This window comes from Mus caroli, unplaced genomic scaffold (assembly GCF_978045245.1).
Source record: "Mus caroli unplaced genomic scaffold, Mus_caroli_1 scaffold_20, whole genome shotgun sequence".
NCBI lineage: Eukaryota > Metazoa > Chordata > Mammalia > Rodentia > Muridae > Mus > Mus caroli.
The window spans coordinates 57,340,983-57,357,401 of record NW_028227275.1 but is presented as its reverse complement, the minus strand read 5'-3'; the positions used below and the strand labels follow the sequence as shown (position 1 = coordinate 57,357,401).

General features: G+C 38.4%; 1 protein-coding gene across 3 annotated transcripts in view; it reads right to left on the bottom strand.

Moving 5' to 3' along the window:
* Positions 1-16,419, bottom strand: part of Kdm2a (lysine demethylase 2A) — an 81,985-nt gene that overhangs the window by 52,448 nt on the left and 13,118 nt on the right. The gene's annotated exons all lie outside the window — the stretch shown is intronic.

The following is a 16,419-nucleotide window of genomic DNA, read 5'->3' as shown; positions in this document are numbered from 1 at the left end:
GAGACACAAGTATGAAAATTTTTTCACTGTCTGTGTAATATCTATCAAAATACAACCTTGCCACTGTACAAGACAAGCAACACAGACATCAAACAAATTAAAGAACATATCTTGTATTTATGGATGTTAAGATTTCAATTTCTATCAGTCTTCATGCTACAAAATGCTAATTTTGTCACAACACAACCATTTCAAACCCTAAGAAAGAAAACTACTTAAATGCATGTACACAAACATTTGTGGTGGCATTGAACAGAATCATGAAAGGCGAGAAACCACCCAAATATCCATCAGTGGATGCATAAATGAACAAGATGTGGTTTAAAGTGAACCACAAACTCCCTAACTCCTGCTGTGTCAAAGAAAATAGGCACTAAATATAAATGATTCTACTAATATGAAATACCTATAGTAACAGACACAAAACCTATTAAAGTGGGTTATCAGAGAGGCTAGAGAAAGTAATGGAGAATAACTACTTAATTTTTCAAGATGCTTAGAAATTGATGGTTAGGTTTTGTTTTGCTGTTTTTTGGAGACAAGGTTTATACACCCTATAGAGTTGTATGTAGTCCATACCATACACTGGCCTCCAATACAAGAAATCTGCCTCTCTCTGCTCCTGAGTGCTAGAATTAAAGACCTGCATCACCACACCTCTCCTACAAAATATTTTGAATGTACTAAAACACTACCGAGTTGTACTATTGAAAATAGTTAATTTAGGTTGTGACTTTTACCTCTATTTTCTTTTTGTTTGCTTGTTTTTCTTTTCTTTTGGGGTGGGGGTGAGGGTGGGGTGGTACATTGAGACAGGGTTTTTCTATGTAACCCTGGCTGTTCTGGAATGCTACTGACCAAGGAGCCCTGAGCACTGGGATTAAAAGCACACATCATCATGGCCATCACAACTGCTGATGTTTTACCTACTTTCAAAACTGATTTTAAGGCCAAATTTGTTTGCATAACAAGCTGCAGGCCAGCCAAGGCTATATATAGCAAGATAAAAAGATAAGGAAAAATTGTAAAAAAAAAATCATGTTTATTTGTTCGACTTCATAAAATCAAATGACTAGCCAGGTTTGTTTTGATTTAGTGGTTGAAGCTTCCACTGTGATAGATTGTAAGAGCCTAGAGTCAATAGTCAAATAGAGTGCAAAAGCCTGGACTGAAGGGGTTTAGGGGATAGGAGCTTTAAATTTTTATTTAGGCCAAATATCTCCTGAATCTCAGAGTTGGAGGCCAGCTTGGTCTACATAGTGAAACCTTTCCTCAAAACAACAAAGACTTATTTAGTACATTGAAAAATTCTGATCATTAGCTATTATAAAATGGCAATTCCCTTAGTCATGACAAAATTTCTGGCAAGATTTTATCCTCATTCTTTGGCAAGAAATCCCATACTAACCCATGCATAGCGGTGCACATCTGTAATGTGAGCACTTGGGAAGCTAAGGCAAGGGGTCAAGCTTGAGTCACTAGGTGGGAACTGGAGTAATGGCTCAGTGGTTAAAGAGGGGTTGCTGCTTTGTAGAGGACTTGAGTTTAGACACCCCCACACCAACATGGTAGCTTACAGTCATCTGTAACTACAATTCCAGGAGACCCAAACCTTTCTTCTGGCTCTAATGGTACTCAGCATGAAAAAAGTGTACCTACACACATGTAGACAAAACATCCATATACATAATTCAGCTTGTATTATGAGACTGTCTCAAAATTTAATTAACAATCTAGAGAAATTTTACTAATTTATGCAGATGAGTCTTGTGCCTGCATATATATCTGTGTACATGCATGCCTTGTGTGAACAGAGGTCAGAAAAAGGAGATGAACTCCCTAGATCTGGAGTTACAAATAACCGAGAGCTACCATGTAGTACTGGAAACTGAAAACCAAGACTTAGGAAAGAGCAACAAGTGCTCTTAACTGCAAAACCATTTCTCTAGTCCTAATCCACATAAATTTTAATAATTACAGATTTTGTACCTTGATGTGTAAATTATTTGAAATTAAGTATGTCAATAGTAATATATAGTTAGTTGCAGTGGTGCACACCTTTAATCCCAGCACTTGGGAGTCAGAAGCAGGTGGATCTCTGAGTTCAAGGTCAGCCTGGTCTACACTGTGAGTTCCAGGACTATGTAGAGACCTCCAGCCCCCAAAAAACCAAAAGACAAGAAATATTTAAATATACTGCTCCCCTAACACTTGAAAACTCAAGGTATAAAGCATATACAAATATTGCTATATTGATGCAAGAATGAAAAACTGAGAGGAGACAAGACTACACCAATTTAGAACTGGACTCTTTCTTTTTAGAGCAAAGTGTCAAGTTTGATGACAAAGCTACGTGGTAGTGCTTATAATCCCAGCGCTAGTGAGGGAGAAACACTGAGGATCAGGAGGTTAAGGGTCAGCCTTGGCTACATGAGAGCCTTGGTTGGTTACAAAGGAAAGTGATTAAAGTTGAGGTTCTATGCATATTAGGCAAGCACTTTATCAACTGAGCCAAATGCTCCTAATGAAATCAAGTCTCTGGAAGGATGTACAAGATGCTCTACAGCAAAGTACTTCTAATGGGAGTTGTTCTAGGCCACTGAAGTATAACAGAAAATTAATGTGGCCACATCCACAATTTTAAATTTTCTAGTAGCCATATTTTTACATGATTTTATATATATATATATATATATTTGCTTTTGTAATCTGAGACAGGGTTTCTTTCATGTAGACTCAAATTCTCTATATTATTGTCCTTTTGCCCCATCTACCAAAATTTGGAGTTAGTGATTTTTATACTGAACAGCACAACTCTAAACTGTTCAAACAAGCAACAGAACCAAATCTGAGGAAGCAATTTAACTATATGAAATCTCCCACAGCCATATACTGAAGTCATTCTCCATTTGGAATACAGTAACTCAGTCAAACCTTTATTTTCCAAGGTGTTACAAACTAACCTCAACCCCCACTTGTAGATCCTCCAAAGGAAATCATCCCTGGACAAGATGCCACCCCACATTCCCTTCACTCACGCTAAGTGTGGGTGGGAGTTTTGCTCTCTAGGCTTCACTCTATTCGACTCCAGTTCAGGTGCAAAACCCAACTGAATCTTTTGTTCCACCCTGCAACCCACTCTCACTCTCAAGTGATTAGAATTAGCACATTTCTATCTACTACTACCAACTTCCTTCTGTTTTGGTTTAATTCCTCAGAGAAAAGAGACCATGTCAAATTCATACTTTCCAACCCATCGATAACTTCCAAAATAATTCTGGCTTTTTTCTCTTTTCAATTATTTGTTTTTGGAGTGAGGGCCTCTCTACATAGTACTGGCTGGGGCTGTCCTAGAACTCACTCTGTAAACCAGAAATCCACCTGCCTTTGCCTCCTGAGTTCTTTTAAAGCGTTCAACACCATGCCCAGTTTCACCAGCCTTATCTTGATGCTACCTTATTTAAATGAAAATTCTCACAAAACTAGCTCTAGAAAAAGCAATGTCACTTAAAAATTAATCTCCTTTGCTAAGAGGCTGGGACTCATTTCCTTGATAGATTCTTTTTTGGGGGGGTAGGGGAGTTGGTTCGAGACAGGGTTTCTCTGTGTAGCCGTGGCTGTCCTGGAACTCACTCTGTAGACCAGGCTGGCCTCAAACTCAGAAATCTGCCTGCTAGCCGGGCGTGGTGGCGCACGCCTTTAATCCCAGCACTCGGGAGGCAGAGACAGGCGGATTTCTGAGTTCGAAGCCAACCTGGTCTACAAAGTGAGCTCCAGGACAGCCAGAGCTATAAAGAGAAACCCTGTCTCAAAAAAAAAAAAAAAAAAAGAAATCTGCCTGCCTCTGCCTCCCGAGTGCTGGGACTAAAGGCGTACACCACCACACCTGGCTTGGAACTCATTTCCTAATATGTACATCACAAGTAAACAAAATACTAAACTGTTATAGGTAACTACAAAAACAAAACATAAATAATACACTTAAGAATCAAGGAAATGAGGGGGCTGGCGAGATGGCTCAGCAGGTAAGAGCACTGACTACTCTTCCATAGGTCCTGAGTTCAAATCCCAGCATCCACATGGTGGCTCACAACCACCCATAATGAGTTCTGACGCCCACTTCTGGTGTGTCTGAAGTCAGCTACAGTGTACTTAAATAAATAAATCTTTGGGCCGGAGCGAGCGGGGTTGACTGGAGCAAGTGGGGCCAACCGGAGCGAGCAAAGGTCCTAAAAATTCATTTCCCACCAACCACATGAAGGCTCACAACCCTCTGTACAGCTACAGTGCACTCACATACATAAAATAAATAAATCAATCTAAAAAAAGAAATCAAGGACATGAAAAGAACAATTTCAACTACTATCTTCCCCTCAAATCTTTCCAAACCCCAAAAGATAGTAAGGAAGTATGTATTTTTCAGTAAAGAAAATGTTTTATTTTGTAGACTATTATATGGCACCTTTGACCTAACAACTTCTAGAATTTAAGATAAATTAATGTGATAGTGAACTGAGCTCTCTCTCATCTATTTATTGGGGAATGGGAGCAAATGTGTGGCTGGGAAATCAATTGTTAAGAGTGCCTGCATACACAAAGGTTTGGATTTGATCCGCAACATTGTGGAAACCAGATACAGTGGCACATTCCTGTAATCCCCAACCAGAGTCAGAAGCCAGATGATCAGAATACATGAGACTTTATAACAAATGTGCGCACACACACACACACCACTTTTACTAGTTGAAGCTGTGTTTCTTCTTTCTAGTTTTCCTTTTCTATATAATTTGGTGTAAGAGATGTCAACACATGACAGGTTATTGAATCCTGCTATTCTTTGACTACCAAATATGTAAAATATAGACTGTAAGACCCAATAATTATAGTATTTACAAAATTTCTATAAAGTTATCTCATTTAGTCCTGATATGATATAAGAAGTCTCTGGTTGTGTATGTGTACATATAAAAAGGCAATGAGAGACATGGAAGAATAAATACACAAACTGAAAGAACAAATAAAAACTTAGAAACTAAGCTCCTTTAACCTTATCCATATTATATACATATATTACATATTTATATGTATAGTTAAAAATCAATTCAATTTTGGGTCACAGATATGGCTCAATGGTTAAGAGCACTGACTGCTCCTCCAGAGGTCCTGAGTTCAATTCCCAGCAATCACATGGTTGCTCACAACCATCTGTAATGGGATCTGATACCCTCTTCTGGTGTGTCTGAAGACAGTGACAGCGTACTCACATACATAAAATAAATAAATAAATCTTAAAAATAAAAAAATCAATTCAATTTTGTAAGACATGGTGGCACAGGCCTTTAAACCCAGCACTCTTTCAGAAGACTAGATTTCAGTTCCCAGTACCCATATCTAGCAGTTTACAATTCCCTTCTTACTCTAGGGTATATAATGCTAGCTAGCCATGAGGACACAGGTGGATACATATACATACACAGGCAAACATATAAATTTTAAAAAATAGCTGAGGAATGACACTGAAGGGTGATCTCTGGCATGCCTAACACACGGGCACACCCTTCCCAAAGTTTAAGGTCACACAGATGTGGCCTGAGCTGAGAAGTATTATACCAGCTAGATTGTACAGCACTGGTAAGTAAATATGCAATTAATTCAGGAAAGGAATATTCACTTGACTTATTAGAGGCAGAAAAATATTTTTATGAAAATATGAGATGGGGTGGTACACGCCTTTAATCCCACCTCTTAAGGCAAAGGCAGGTGGATTTTTGTTGAGTTCAAGACCAATCTGGTCTACATGGTTCTAGGACAGAGAGATGCTACGTAACAGAAATACCCTGGTTCAAAAACCCAACAAACTAAAAAGTGGTATGTTTGTGAATCAACCAGCCAGAGTAAAGGAAGTAAAAGTGAAAAATCTGAGATAAGCCTTGATTGATTCATTACACATGTTGTACATATACAGCATGCCGAACCTATCAAGTGTGGGGAACCATGTACAAGTCCTTATCTCATGCTAAATTGCTAGGGATAACCATGAGCTGACTCTGTAGTCAAGGTAGGAACTGAACTTGTGATCTCTCCTGTTGCAGCCTCTTAAGTAGCTGGGGATTACAGGCTTGCAATAATACCAAATCCAGATCCATAGTTTTCTTAAAGGGTAGCAATAAAGACAAATAATTGTATCAAGTAATGACTTAGTAAAAACGAAGTCAACTATGTAAAAGGCCAGAGATTTGTATACTATAAAGAGAAACCAGAGAATCCACAGCTTTTTCCGCTCCACCAACAGAGTGTTTGGTTACTTTCTTATTGGTGTGATAAAACATCATTGCCATGGCATCTTACAAAATAATTTATTTGGGCTTATTGGTACCAGAGGGATAAGACCTTATCATGACAGGGAATTATGACAGCAGGCAGCAGATATGGCACAAACAGCTAAGGGTTCACATTGAAAATGGCATTGAAAGCAAGAGAATAAAATGAAATGGCATGCTGGACGTGGTAGCACACGCCTTTACTCCCAGCACTTGGGAGGCAGAGAGAGGAGGATTTCTGAGTTCGAGGCCAGCCTGGTCTACAGAGTGAGTTCCAGGACAACCAGGGTTATACAGAGAAACCCTGACTCGAAAAACCAAAAAGAGAAAGAAATGGTATTTTAAATCTCAAAGACTGCCCTAGTGACACAGCTCCAGCAACACCTTCTAAACCTAATCAAACACTCCCACCAACTGGGGACCAAGAATTGAAACCCCCAGACTACAAAGGACATTTAGCATTCAAAGCACCACACTCAGCTACATTACCAGTAAAATATCCCAGAGAGGTTACTGCTGTCAAAACCTGTACAGCAATACCTTTGGGAGTTGAATGACCCTTGCAAAAGGGTCACCTAAAACCATCAGAATATGTATTTACATTAGGCTTTAAAACAGTAGCAAAAAAGGGTAAGAAATATTGCTGTTTGGCTTTCCTGTATTCCTAAAGAAAGCCCCTGTTGAATCCCTGAAATTTTCATTCCTATTACAATAAGGTATAGATAGGTTCACTGATTCTTAAAACTAGTGAAAGATCTTTATACCAGACTTTTCCCAGGATGGGTAAATAAATAAATAATCACCTTGAGCCAGCATAGAACAAAAGACTTGTTTCTATTCCCCTATACCAAATCACCATTGGTGTTTGTTTTCGCCTTGATATGCTCTGGATTTTATAAGAGTTAGGTCTGTTTCAACTTCTAACTTTTCTGCTTACTTGTATCTACTTCAGAACTTTTTGTTTGTTTTCCCTTTTCTGTTTGCAGGAGAAAGGCTGGAGGGATGTCTTAGGGATAAGTTTAGTGATGGGTAATAGGTCTGGCTGTTTTTCCCAGTTTTGATTCCCAGTACCCACAAACAGTTCACAAACATCTTTAACTCCAGTCCTAGGAAATATGATACCCCTTTCTGGCCTCTGATGGCACTAAGCATATACATGATTCACAAATAAATACACATGCAGACACCAGGCAGTGGTGGTGCACACCTTTGATCCCAACACTTGGGAGGCAGAGACAGGCAGATCTCTGAGTTCGAGGCCAGCCTGGTCTACAGAGTGAGTTCCAGGACAGCCAAGACTATACAGAAAAACCCTGTCTCGAAAAAACCAAAACCAAAAAAATATATACATGCAGACAATACCCCCCCAACACACAAAATTTTTAAAAAATAAAATAAAGTACAGGGGCTTTACTGGGTGTGGTGGTTCAAATGTTTAATCTCAGTAATGAGGAGGCATCTCTTGAGTTGGGAGGCCAACCTGGTCTAAATAGTGAATTCCAAACATAGTGAGGCAAGTTTAACATAATGAGACACTGTCTCAAAAAAAAAAAAAAAGAACAGCTCCTCCACCCTAAAAGAGAACAAACCAGGGCCTGACTATGTATCCTTGGCTGGTCTAAAACTGACCAGATCTACCAGAGATCTACCAGTGTGCTGTCACTCTGACTAGCTCTTTTTCTGTCTTTTAGAAAAGACTCACTCTGTAGCCCAAGCTAACCTGAAGCTCTATACAGTATAAGATGGCTTTGATGCATGGCAATACCACCCCACCCCTACCCTACCATCCTGGTCTCTGCCTTCAAGGTGCTGGTATTAACAGGGTGAGCCATCATGCCCAGAACAGTATTTTTCTTTGTGGAAAGGTACAAATATGAACAAAGTACAATGGAATATACATATGAAATTATTGTGAAACCCACTACATTACACACTAAAAAAAAGTCAATGAAAAAAAAAAAACTTTTAAGATACTTTTCTGGGGTCTGGCAAGATGCCTCAATGGGTTAAAAACACTTGCTGTGCAATCATGATAACCAGAGCTCAATAACTAGAACCCATCATGGGGGAAAACACTAATTCAAAACAGTTGTCCTCTGTCTGACCTGAACACAGAGTATGGCATGCATGCTACTACACTCATAACACAAAATAGTATTTTTTTCATAAAAATAAAAATATTGTTTGGTAAATGAAGAAAATACCTCATTAAAAAATATTGTTTGGATTAAGTAGATGGAAAGCATAAAGCAGGCATGATAACCCCACGCCTGTAATCCTAGAACTCAGCGAGTAAAAGGCAGGAGGATGAGATAGGACTGGTAATCCTGGGCTACATAACAAGTTCAAGGTCTACTTGAACTACATATGACTGTTTCAAAGATGGAACAACAAAACAAAAACTACAAAAACAGTATATATCATGATGCTATATAGAAATTCTAAAGTTAAATACACTGTGGGGCTTAAGTATTAATACCAAAAATATCTGTCAAAAGTAGACAGGGCCAGAATTACACACAACTTAAAAAAAAAAAAAAGAAAAAAGAAACTTTTTGTTTGTTTTGGTTTTTTAACATCTGCCATGTACCAGGAATTGTTACTAATTTGATCAGTAAAACTCATGGTTCTTGTCCTTCAAATCTAAAAGAGCAGGTGGGTGTGGTGTTGCATGCCTTTAAACCCAGCATTTGGGAGGCAGAGGCAGGTGGTGTGTGAACTTTAGGTCCGTATGGTCAACAGAGTGAGTTCTAGGACATCCAGGACTACACATTTTTCGAAAGAAGCCAAAAAAAGAAAAAAAAAAATCCAGAAAGAGCAAAAGGAACTATTATTATTTTACTCTGACAACAGAAAACCCACATATTAAAATAATAGAAAAGGAACCTTTATCTAACAGGAATGAAGATGAAGATGTTAAAACTTTCAAAAGGTTATTGTAAAATCTTAGCTAAGGCCTGATGAATACAGTTGAAAGAAACAAATATGGTTTATATTGAAGGAACTACATATATAAAGATCCAAAAGTAAGACTTAGGAGAGAGCTTCAGTTAGTGGGAAAGAGAAAGGAATAATGGTATAATGGAGAGAAATTCAACCTCATATAAAATAACCTCGTTTCTCATCTCTGCCATTCAATAGGTGTTTAACTTCCAGGCAAGTCATTATACTTCTCTAAGTCATTTTCTAATGAGCAAAATGGGGATATTATCACGTTTCCCCTCAAAAATGGAGCTCTATTATTACTATTATCACTATTATTATTATTGGTTTATTATTGGTATTGGTTATTGGTATTATTATTATTTCTGAGATAGTGTTTGCCTGTGCAGCCCCGGCTGTCCTACAACTCTTATTTATAGACCACACTGGTCTTGAACTCTGTTTCCAGAGTGCTGGGATTAAAGGTATATGCCACTACCACCAGGCTAAGATAAAGTTTTTTTCAAACCCAAGACAACAATGATAAAAAGAAAACATGATTTTACAATTCTCCTTATCACAGCTAGAAACGCTGGCGTACACCTCCAATCACAGTGCCCAGAGGCTAAGGCAAGAGAATCACCATGCGTTCAGTACCAACCAAGGCTACACAGTGATACTAACACACCATCTCGACATTTAAAAGTAAGCCATCATGGATATGTAGTAAAAAAAAAACCCAAAAGATTAAATTCTATGGTACATGATTGCTTATCCACACACAGGAAAAAGAGGTAATCTACGGATTAAGAGATGAGGCATTTATCAACCACACAGAGTAGACAGATCCTGACTTGTGACTTGAACCAACCAATCACTTCAAAGTAGCAAATGGAGGGATTTGAGCAATGGAAATATTTTAAACTATTCTGTTTTACAGTGTTTTTATTCCCCCAGTGTTAACAGAAATATAATTGTTTTCAAATAAAATTTTAATTATTCTTTTTTTGTGTATTTCACCTATATGGTATGTCGGTATACCACCTGTGTGCCTGGTACCCTCAGAGGCACTGCAACTGTAGTTACAGATGGATGTAATCCGTATGGGTTATGGGAAAAGAACTCAGGTTCTCTGGAAGAATGGCCAGGGGTCTTAACTGCTAAGCCATTCCTCCAGCCCCACAGAAGCAGACATAGATAAATATATGAAAAGTATTCAGTGTTGCGTATGAAATAAAAGTACCTAGAATTGATTTCAAAATAACTGAAATGAAATGGAGAACATAGATGAAAGAAGTTTTTTCTTATGATGGCGTTTGAGCAGGTGATGAAATATACCTGCTTTTAGGTATGTTTGAAATTTTCCATAGGAGGGTTTCGGAATATTTACAACTTTAGTAGTGCACTTATAAGAATAACAGAGGCAGAGGCAGGAGGATCACTAGTTCGAGGCCAGCCTGGGCTACACATTGAGGGTTGGAGAAATGGCTCGGCGGTTAAGAGCAATGACTGCTCTTCCAGAGGTTCTGAGTTCAATTCCCAGCAACCACATGGTGGCTCACAACCATCTGTAATGGGATCTGATGTCCTCTTCTGGTCTATCTGAAGACAGCTATAGTGTACTCATATACATAAAATAAATCTTAAAAAAAAGAGAAAGAATAGGGATATAAAATTTTAAACACACACACACACACAGTAATAGTAAGCTCACTACCATTAAATTTTCTTTTCCTCCTCCCCACCACCCAGGCAGATTCTCACTATGGATCATCAGACTGGCCTAGACTGCTTCTTCCAACTTCCTAGTTAGGCCAACTAGGTGCCAGAATTGCCAGTATGTAACACCATGCCCACTTATGTTTTGTTTTTGTCCGGTCAAAGTCAATATAACCTAATGTTTAGTAATAAGGAAAAGCCCCTAGATAATGTCAGTACAACTTTTACAAGATTTCATGTGTTTTTTTGGTTTTTTTTGTTTGTTTGTTTGTTTGTTTTTTTTGGTTTTTCAAGACAGGGTTTCTCTGTATAGCTTTGGCTGTCCTGGAACTCATTTTGTAGACCAGGCTGGCCTTGAAAGAATAGGGATATTCTCAGAAATCTGCCTACCCCTGCCTCCCGAGCGCTGGGATTAAAGGTGTGAGCCACCACGCCCGGCTTTTTTTTTTTTCATGTGTTTTTAATGATATGAAAAATTACTATAAACTGTAAAGGATAATATGAAACTGTTATCAAGTACAAACTCATTTGTATGTATAGAAAGCAACTGGAAGGAAATAGGCTAAAATAGTAATGATGACAGAGTTTGGGATTTATTTACTTTGACTTTCATGTAACTTGGAGTAGTAGCACACACTTGGCATCTACCTTTCAGGAGGCTGAGACAAAATTTCCAACCTGTTCTACATAGGACAGCCAAAGCTACACAGAGATCCTGTCTCCCTGGTCCCAACAACAACAACAACAACAACAACAACAAATTCCAGGCCAACCTAAGGTATCCATCAAGAAGCTGTCCCCTAAATTAAAGCAAAAAACTTCCTTGTATTTATACAACCAGTATATTTATTTTCTACTACTCGGGATGCAGGAAACAGAAAATTCTTTTATCTTCTTCAAATCAATTTGCTAGAACAGTTTATTTTTTTATGTTTTACCAAATTGATAGGTGAGGGAAAGACAGACAAGTGCTAGGCACAGTAGCACACATCTTTAATCCCAGCACTCAGGGATGTCTGTGAGTTTGGGGCCAGTATAACCTACATAGGGAGTTCCGGGCCAACCAAAGCTATATAGTAAAACCTTGTCTCACAAAAATAAAGATAGATGGATAGATGGACACTAATCAGCATGGGAGGAAAGTAAACATAAGGGATTATTTATTTAAATTTCATTCAAGTCCTTACTATTTTCTGTGTATTGAAAAAGTCTTTCTAAGTGCTGGTGTGGGTAAGAGCATTTGCTGCAGTTACAGAGGACCAAGGTTTGATTCCTAGCATCCACTTGGTAGCTCAAAACCATCTGTAACTCAAGGAGACCTGATGCCCTCTTCTGATCTCTGAGTACACTGGGCATGTACATGGTACATGCATGCATAGTACCTACATGTAAGCAAGCAAGCAAACAAACAAACAAACATCCATATACATAAAAATAAATTTAAAGTCTTCTTTGGAGGCAGTAAAATGGTTCATTGTTTAAAGGCTGTAAAGCCTAATGAATTGAGTTCAATCTCAAGGGTGACTTGATGACATGGTAGAAGAAAACTAACTCTAGCAAGCTGGTCTCCAGCCTTCAAAAATGCACTACTGACACACATGAACTTTCACACACAAATAAATGACTATATATAATAAAATTAAGGAGAAACAAATTCTCCCTTGTGCTACAAAAAAAAGTCTACTTAATAAATTAATTTAGGCAGTTGTGTGTGGTGGTGCCACCTGTAATCATAGCACTTGTGAGATAAGAGACAGGAGTTCTAGGCAAGCCTAAGCTACATGAGATTTTGTCTCAAGAGCACCGCACTGACTACTCTTCCAGAGGACCCAGGTTCCTAGCACCTACATGACTGCAACTCCAGTCCAGGAGATCTGACACCCTCATTCAGACACACATGCAACCAAAACACCAATGCACATAAAATTTAAAGTAAATCATAAAAAAGTTGAAAAAAATTTTTAAAAGAATTAAAAAGAAAATCTAAACTACTAACTAGCCAATATACTATCTTTAGAATTTAACAACATACAAAAAAGATTATATCCAAAGAATTTTCCTCAGAAATTGAACAAGGATTGTTACATACCTAAGACAACGTTACTTATTTCCAATCCTATGACAAAGAACCTATCACTTGTAAAATGAAGAGATTTCAAAGCGAAGTGTGTCAGCTCACCATTCTATTTGTAGAAAACAATGAATTTCATTAATAGGCCAGGCACACACAAACCATTCAAATGATTATAAAGTCAGAATAAGACAAAAACAAATGTAGATACTAGTTCTGTCTTAAGGTGAGTCTACAATTGTCTCTTTCCAAGTATGTAGAAGCACACTTAGAAATAACAACAACAAAAATCTATTAAAAGCCTCCAGAGGCTGGAGAGATGGTTCAGTGGTTAAAAGCACTGACTGCTCTTCCAGAGGCCCTGAGTTCAATTCCCAGCAACCATATGGTGGCTCACAACCATCTGTAATGGGATCTGATGCTCTCTTCTGGAGTGTCTGAAGACAGCTACAGCGCACTCATATACATAAGTAAATAAATAAATAGAAAAAGAAAAAAAAAAAACAAAGAAAAGGGAAATATGTATTTTTTTAAATTCTTAAATTTTTTATGCCTATGTGTATCTGTGTGTTATGTGCACACGGGTGTGCAGAGGGCTGTCAGGTCCTGAAGAGCCCTGGACTCCTCCGCATCCCCCACATTCCCCAGAAAAGGTCCACATCCTGTGGGTGTTGGGAAAAAGCAGTAACCGCTCTTATCAACTGAACTACCCTCCAGCTAAAGCTTCTATCATACACAGGAAAGGCGAAGTAGCTTAGAGATGCAAGAATGGTTTCTCAAATCTAAAACCATCAATATGCTGTACTTATTTACAATACCCAACATATAGACAGCTCATCTATCAACAGATGAAATAGACAAAGAAAATGTGACATATAAACAACAAAATTTTATTCAGCTATAAAACAATAAAATTTTAACAGTGACAGGAAAAATAAAAATAGGCTCAGGTTTTTCTCTCATTTTTGGAATCTAAGATTTAAATTTAGATAAAAGGCAAGATAAGATGGATAAATGACATAACAGTAGAAAAAGACTATGGGAGATTAAAGACTAAAAAGGAAGGAAACAAAAGGTTAATGTAATATGACACGAGAGCAGAAGGGGATACAATCTAGAGGAAGAAAGTAGATCAGGAGGGGGGGAAAGAGCAGGGCAAGGCCAGAAAGGCAAACTAGAACAAGGGTGTGCAAGCTACACAGGATGAGATCTAGAAAACAGATATAACAAAGATGATGTAAATATTATGAAATTGATTGCTTTAGAGTAAGTAAAAGCATTTTGAAATAAATACGAACAAAAAGTATATGAATGAAAGGCTGGAGAGATGGCTCAGCAGTTAAGAGCACTGACTGCTCTTCTAGAGGTCCTGAATTCAATTCCCAGCAACCACATGGTGGCTCACAACCATCTGTAATGGGATCAGATGCCCTCTTCTGGTGTGTCTGAGGACAGCTACAGTGTACCCATATACATAAAATAAATCTTAAAAAAAAGAAAAAGAAAAAAAAAGTCACCGTGAAAGACATTTAACAAAAATAAAAGAATAGGGTTGGCTATAACTCCCCATGCTCTGGCTTTCCTCTCCTAGCACTGAGATTATAGTAGATCACATGCCCCGTTCCAAAACTTTTGTTTGGAGATTTATATTACTATGAAGACCAAACTGACCTAAGAGATCTAAGAGAACTCAGGTCAGAAGTGTTTGGGGGTTCTAACCAGCTCTTATATTTTAAAATTCCTCTTTCTCTCTCCCTTCCCCACCCCCACCCCGTGTTCCCACATATTCAAATGGCCAAAACAGGCCTCAAATCCTATTTTTTGGCCACCACCTCCTCCCAGGTGCTAGGACTCCAATTAGGTGACATTATACCCAGTTATTTTCAGTATATGGTTTGTGACCACATTATTTGGGAAATAGGAATAAAATGTTCAAATCTTATGCCAGATCTAATCAGAAATTCTGAGAATGGGGACCCAGCAACCTGACTTAAGTTACTTCCAGGTGGTTCTGGTTTTTATAAGTTATTTCTTCTAAATAATTCCTTTTATGGAATCCATGTAGCCATTCTAATAAAATATTCAGGAAAGCCCCTACTTTATGTCTGTGTTATCTTCAGTCAAACTGGAACTTCCAATGGCTTATAGAAGTTATGAACTAGCAGTGAATATAGCAGTGAATCCCATCCACTCTGTGGCTTACAGCTGGCTGTTAAACTGCAGTTACAGGTGCATCCAGCACTGTCCTCTGCAGGCAATGCAGGCAAACCACCACACACATTACGTTTCTTTTTAAATGTTTACTAAAGAAGAATTTAGGCAGGCTGCCAGGAGGCAATGGCAGGTAATCTCTGAGTTCAAGGACAGCCTGGTCTACAGAGTGAGTTTCATGACAGCCAAGCTACACAGAGGAAACCTTGTCTTGAAAAAAGAAAAAGTAAAAAAAAAAAAAAAATTTTTTTTTTTTAAATTTAGGCAGGCATGGTGGCTCATGCCTATAAACCCAGGACCAAATAAGTTGAGACAGAAAGTCTACCAAGAATTGCCAACTTGGGTACTATTAAGAGCTCTTATCTTAAAATTTAAAAAAAGAAAGAAAAAAGAAGGCATGTAGATCTGGTGCTGCTGCATGTCTTTAGTCCCAGAACTCCTGAGCTATAGAGAGCCCTGTTGGCAGAACACTCACGTTGAGTGTCTCACAAGCCCCTGTAAATTCAGCCCAGAGGGATTTGACAACTCTGGTCTCATTTGTGGGCTTGCTCCTGGACTCACATATACAAGGGACTGTTTTGAGAGAGGGTCTCTTTATGTAGCTTGGCTATCCTAGAACTCTCTATAGACTAAGCTGGCCTCAAACTCAGGGAGCCACCTGTTTCTGCCTCCCCAATGCTGAGACTAAAGGCATGTGCCACCACACTTGATGTGAATATACCAAGCATCAAATGACCACTCATTATGTTTTTATATCTGTTATAAATAAAAATAAAGAGAGCTGGAGAAAAGGCTGAGCTATTAATAGTGACAAGTAACTCTTAAGCTGTTAAGAGTTACTTGTCACTATTAACAGGACCCAGCTCAGTTCCCAGGATCTTCAAAGTGCTTACAAAGGTCCCAACTCCAATTCCAGGGGGTTTAGTGCCCTCTTCAGGGCACCAGGCACTTACATACATGCAGGCCAAACTCTCATATGCATAAAAGAAAAAGAAAAACTTTAAAAAAAAACCTAATAAATAAAATACAGATTCAGATAAGTCTAAGTACAAGAAGTAGTTTATGCTATACAAACTTAACAGGAAGATCTGACACCTGCCAACCCCTAAAAAAGCTTTCATAGGGCTAGAGAGATGGCTTGCTTAGTAGCTAAGTGTGAAGAGAGCAAATGAAGCC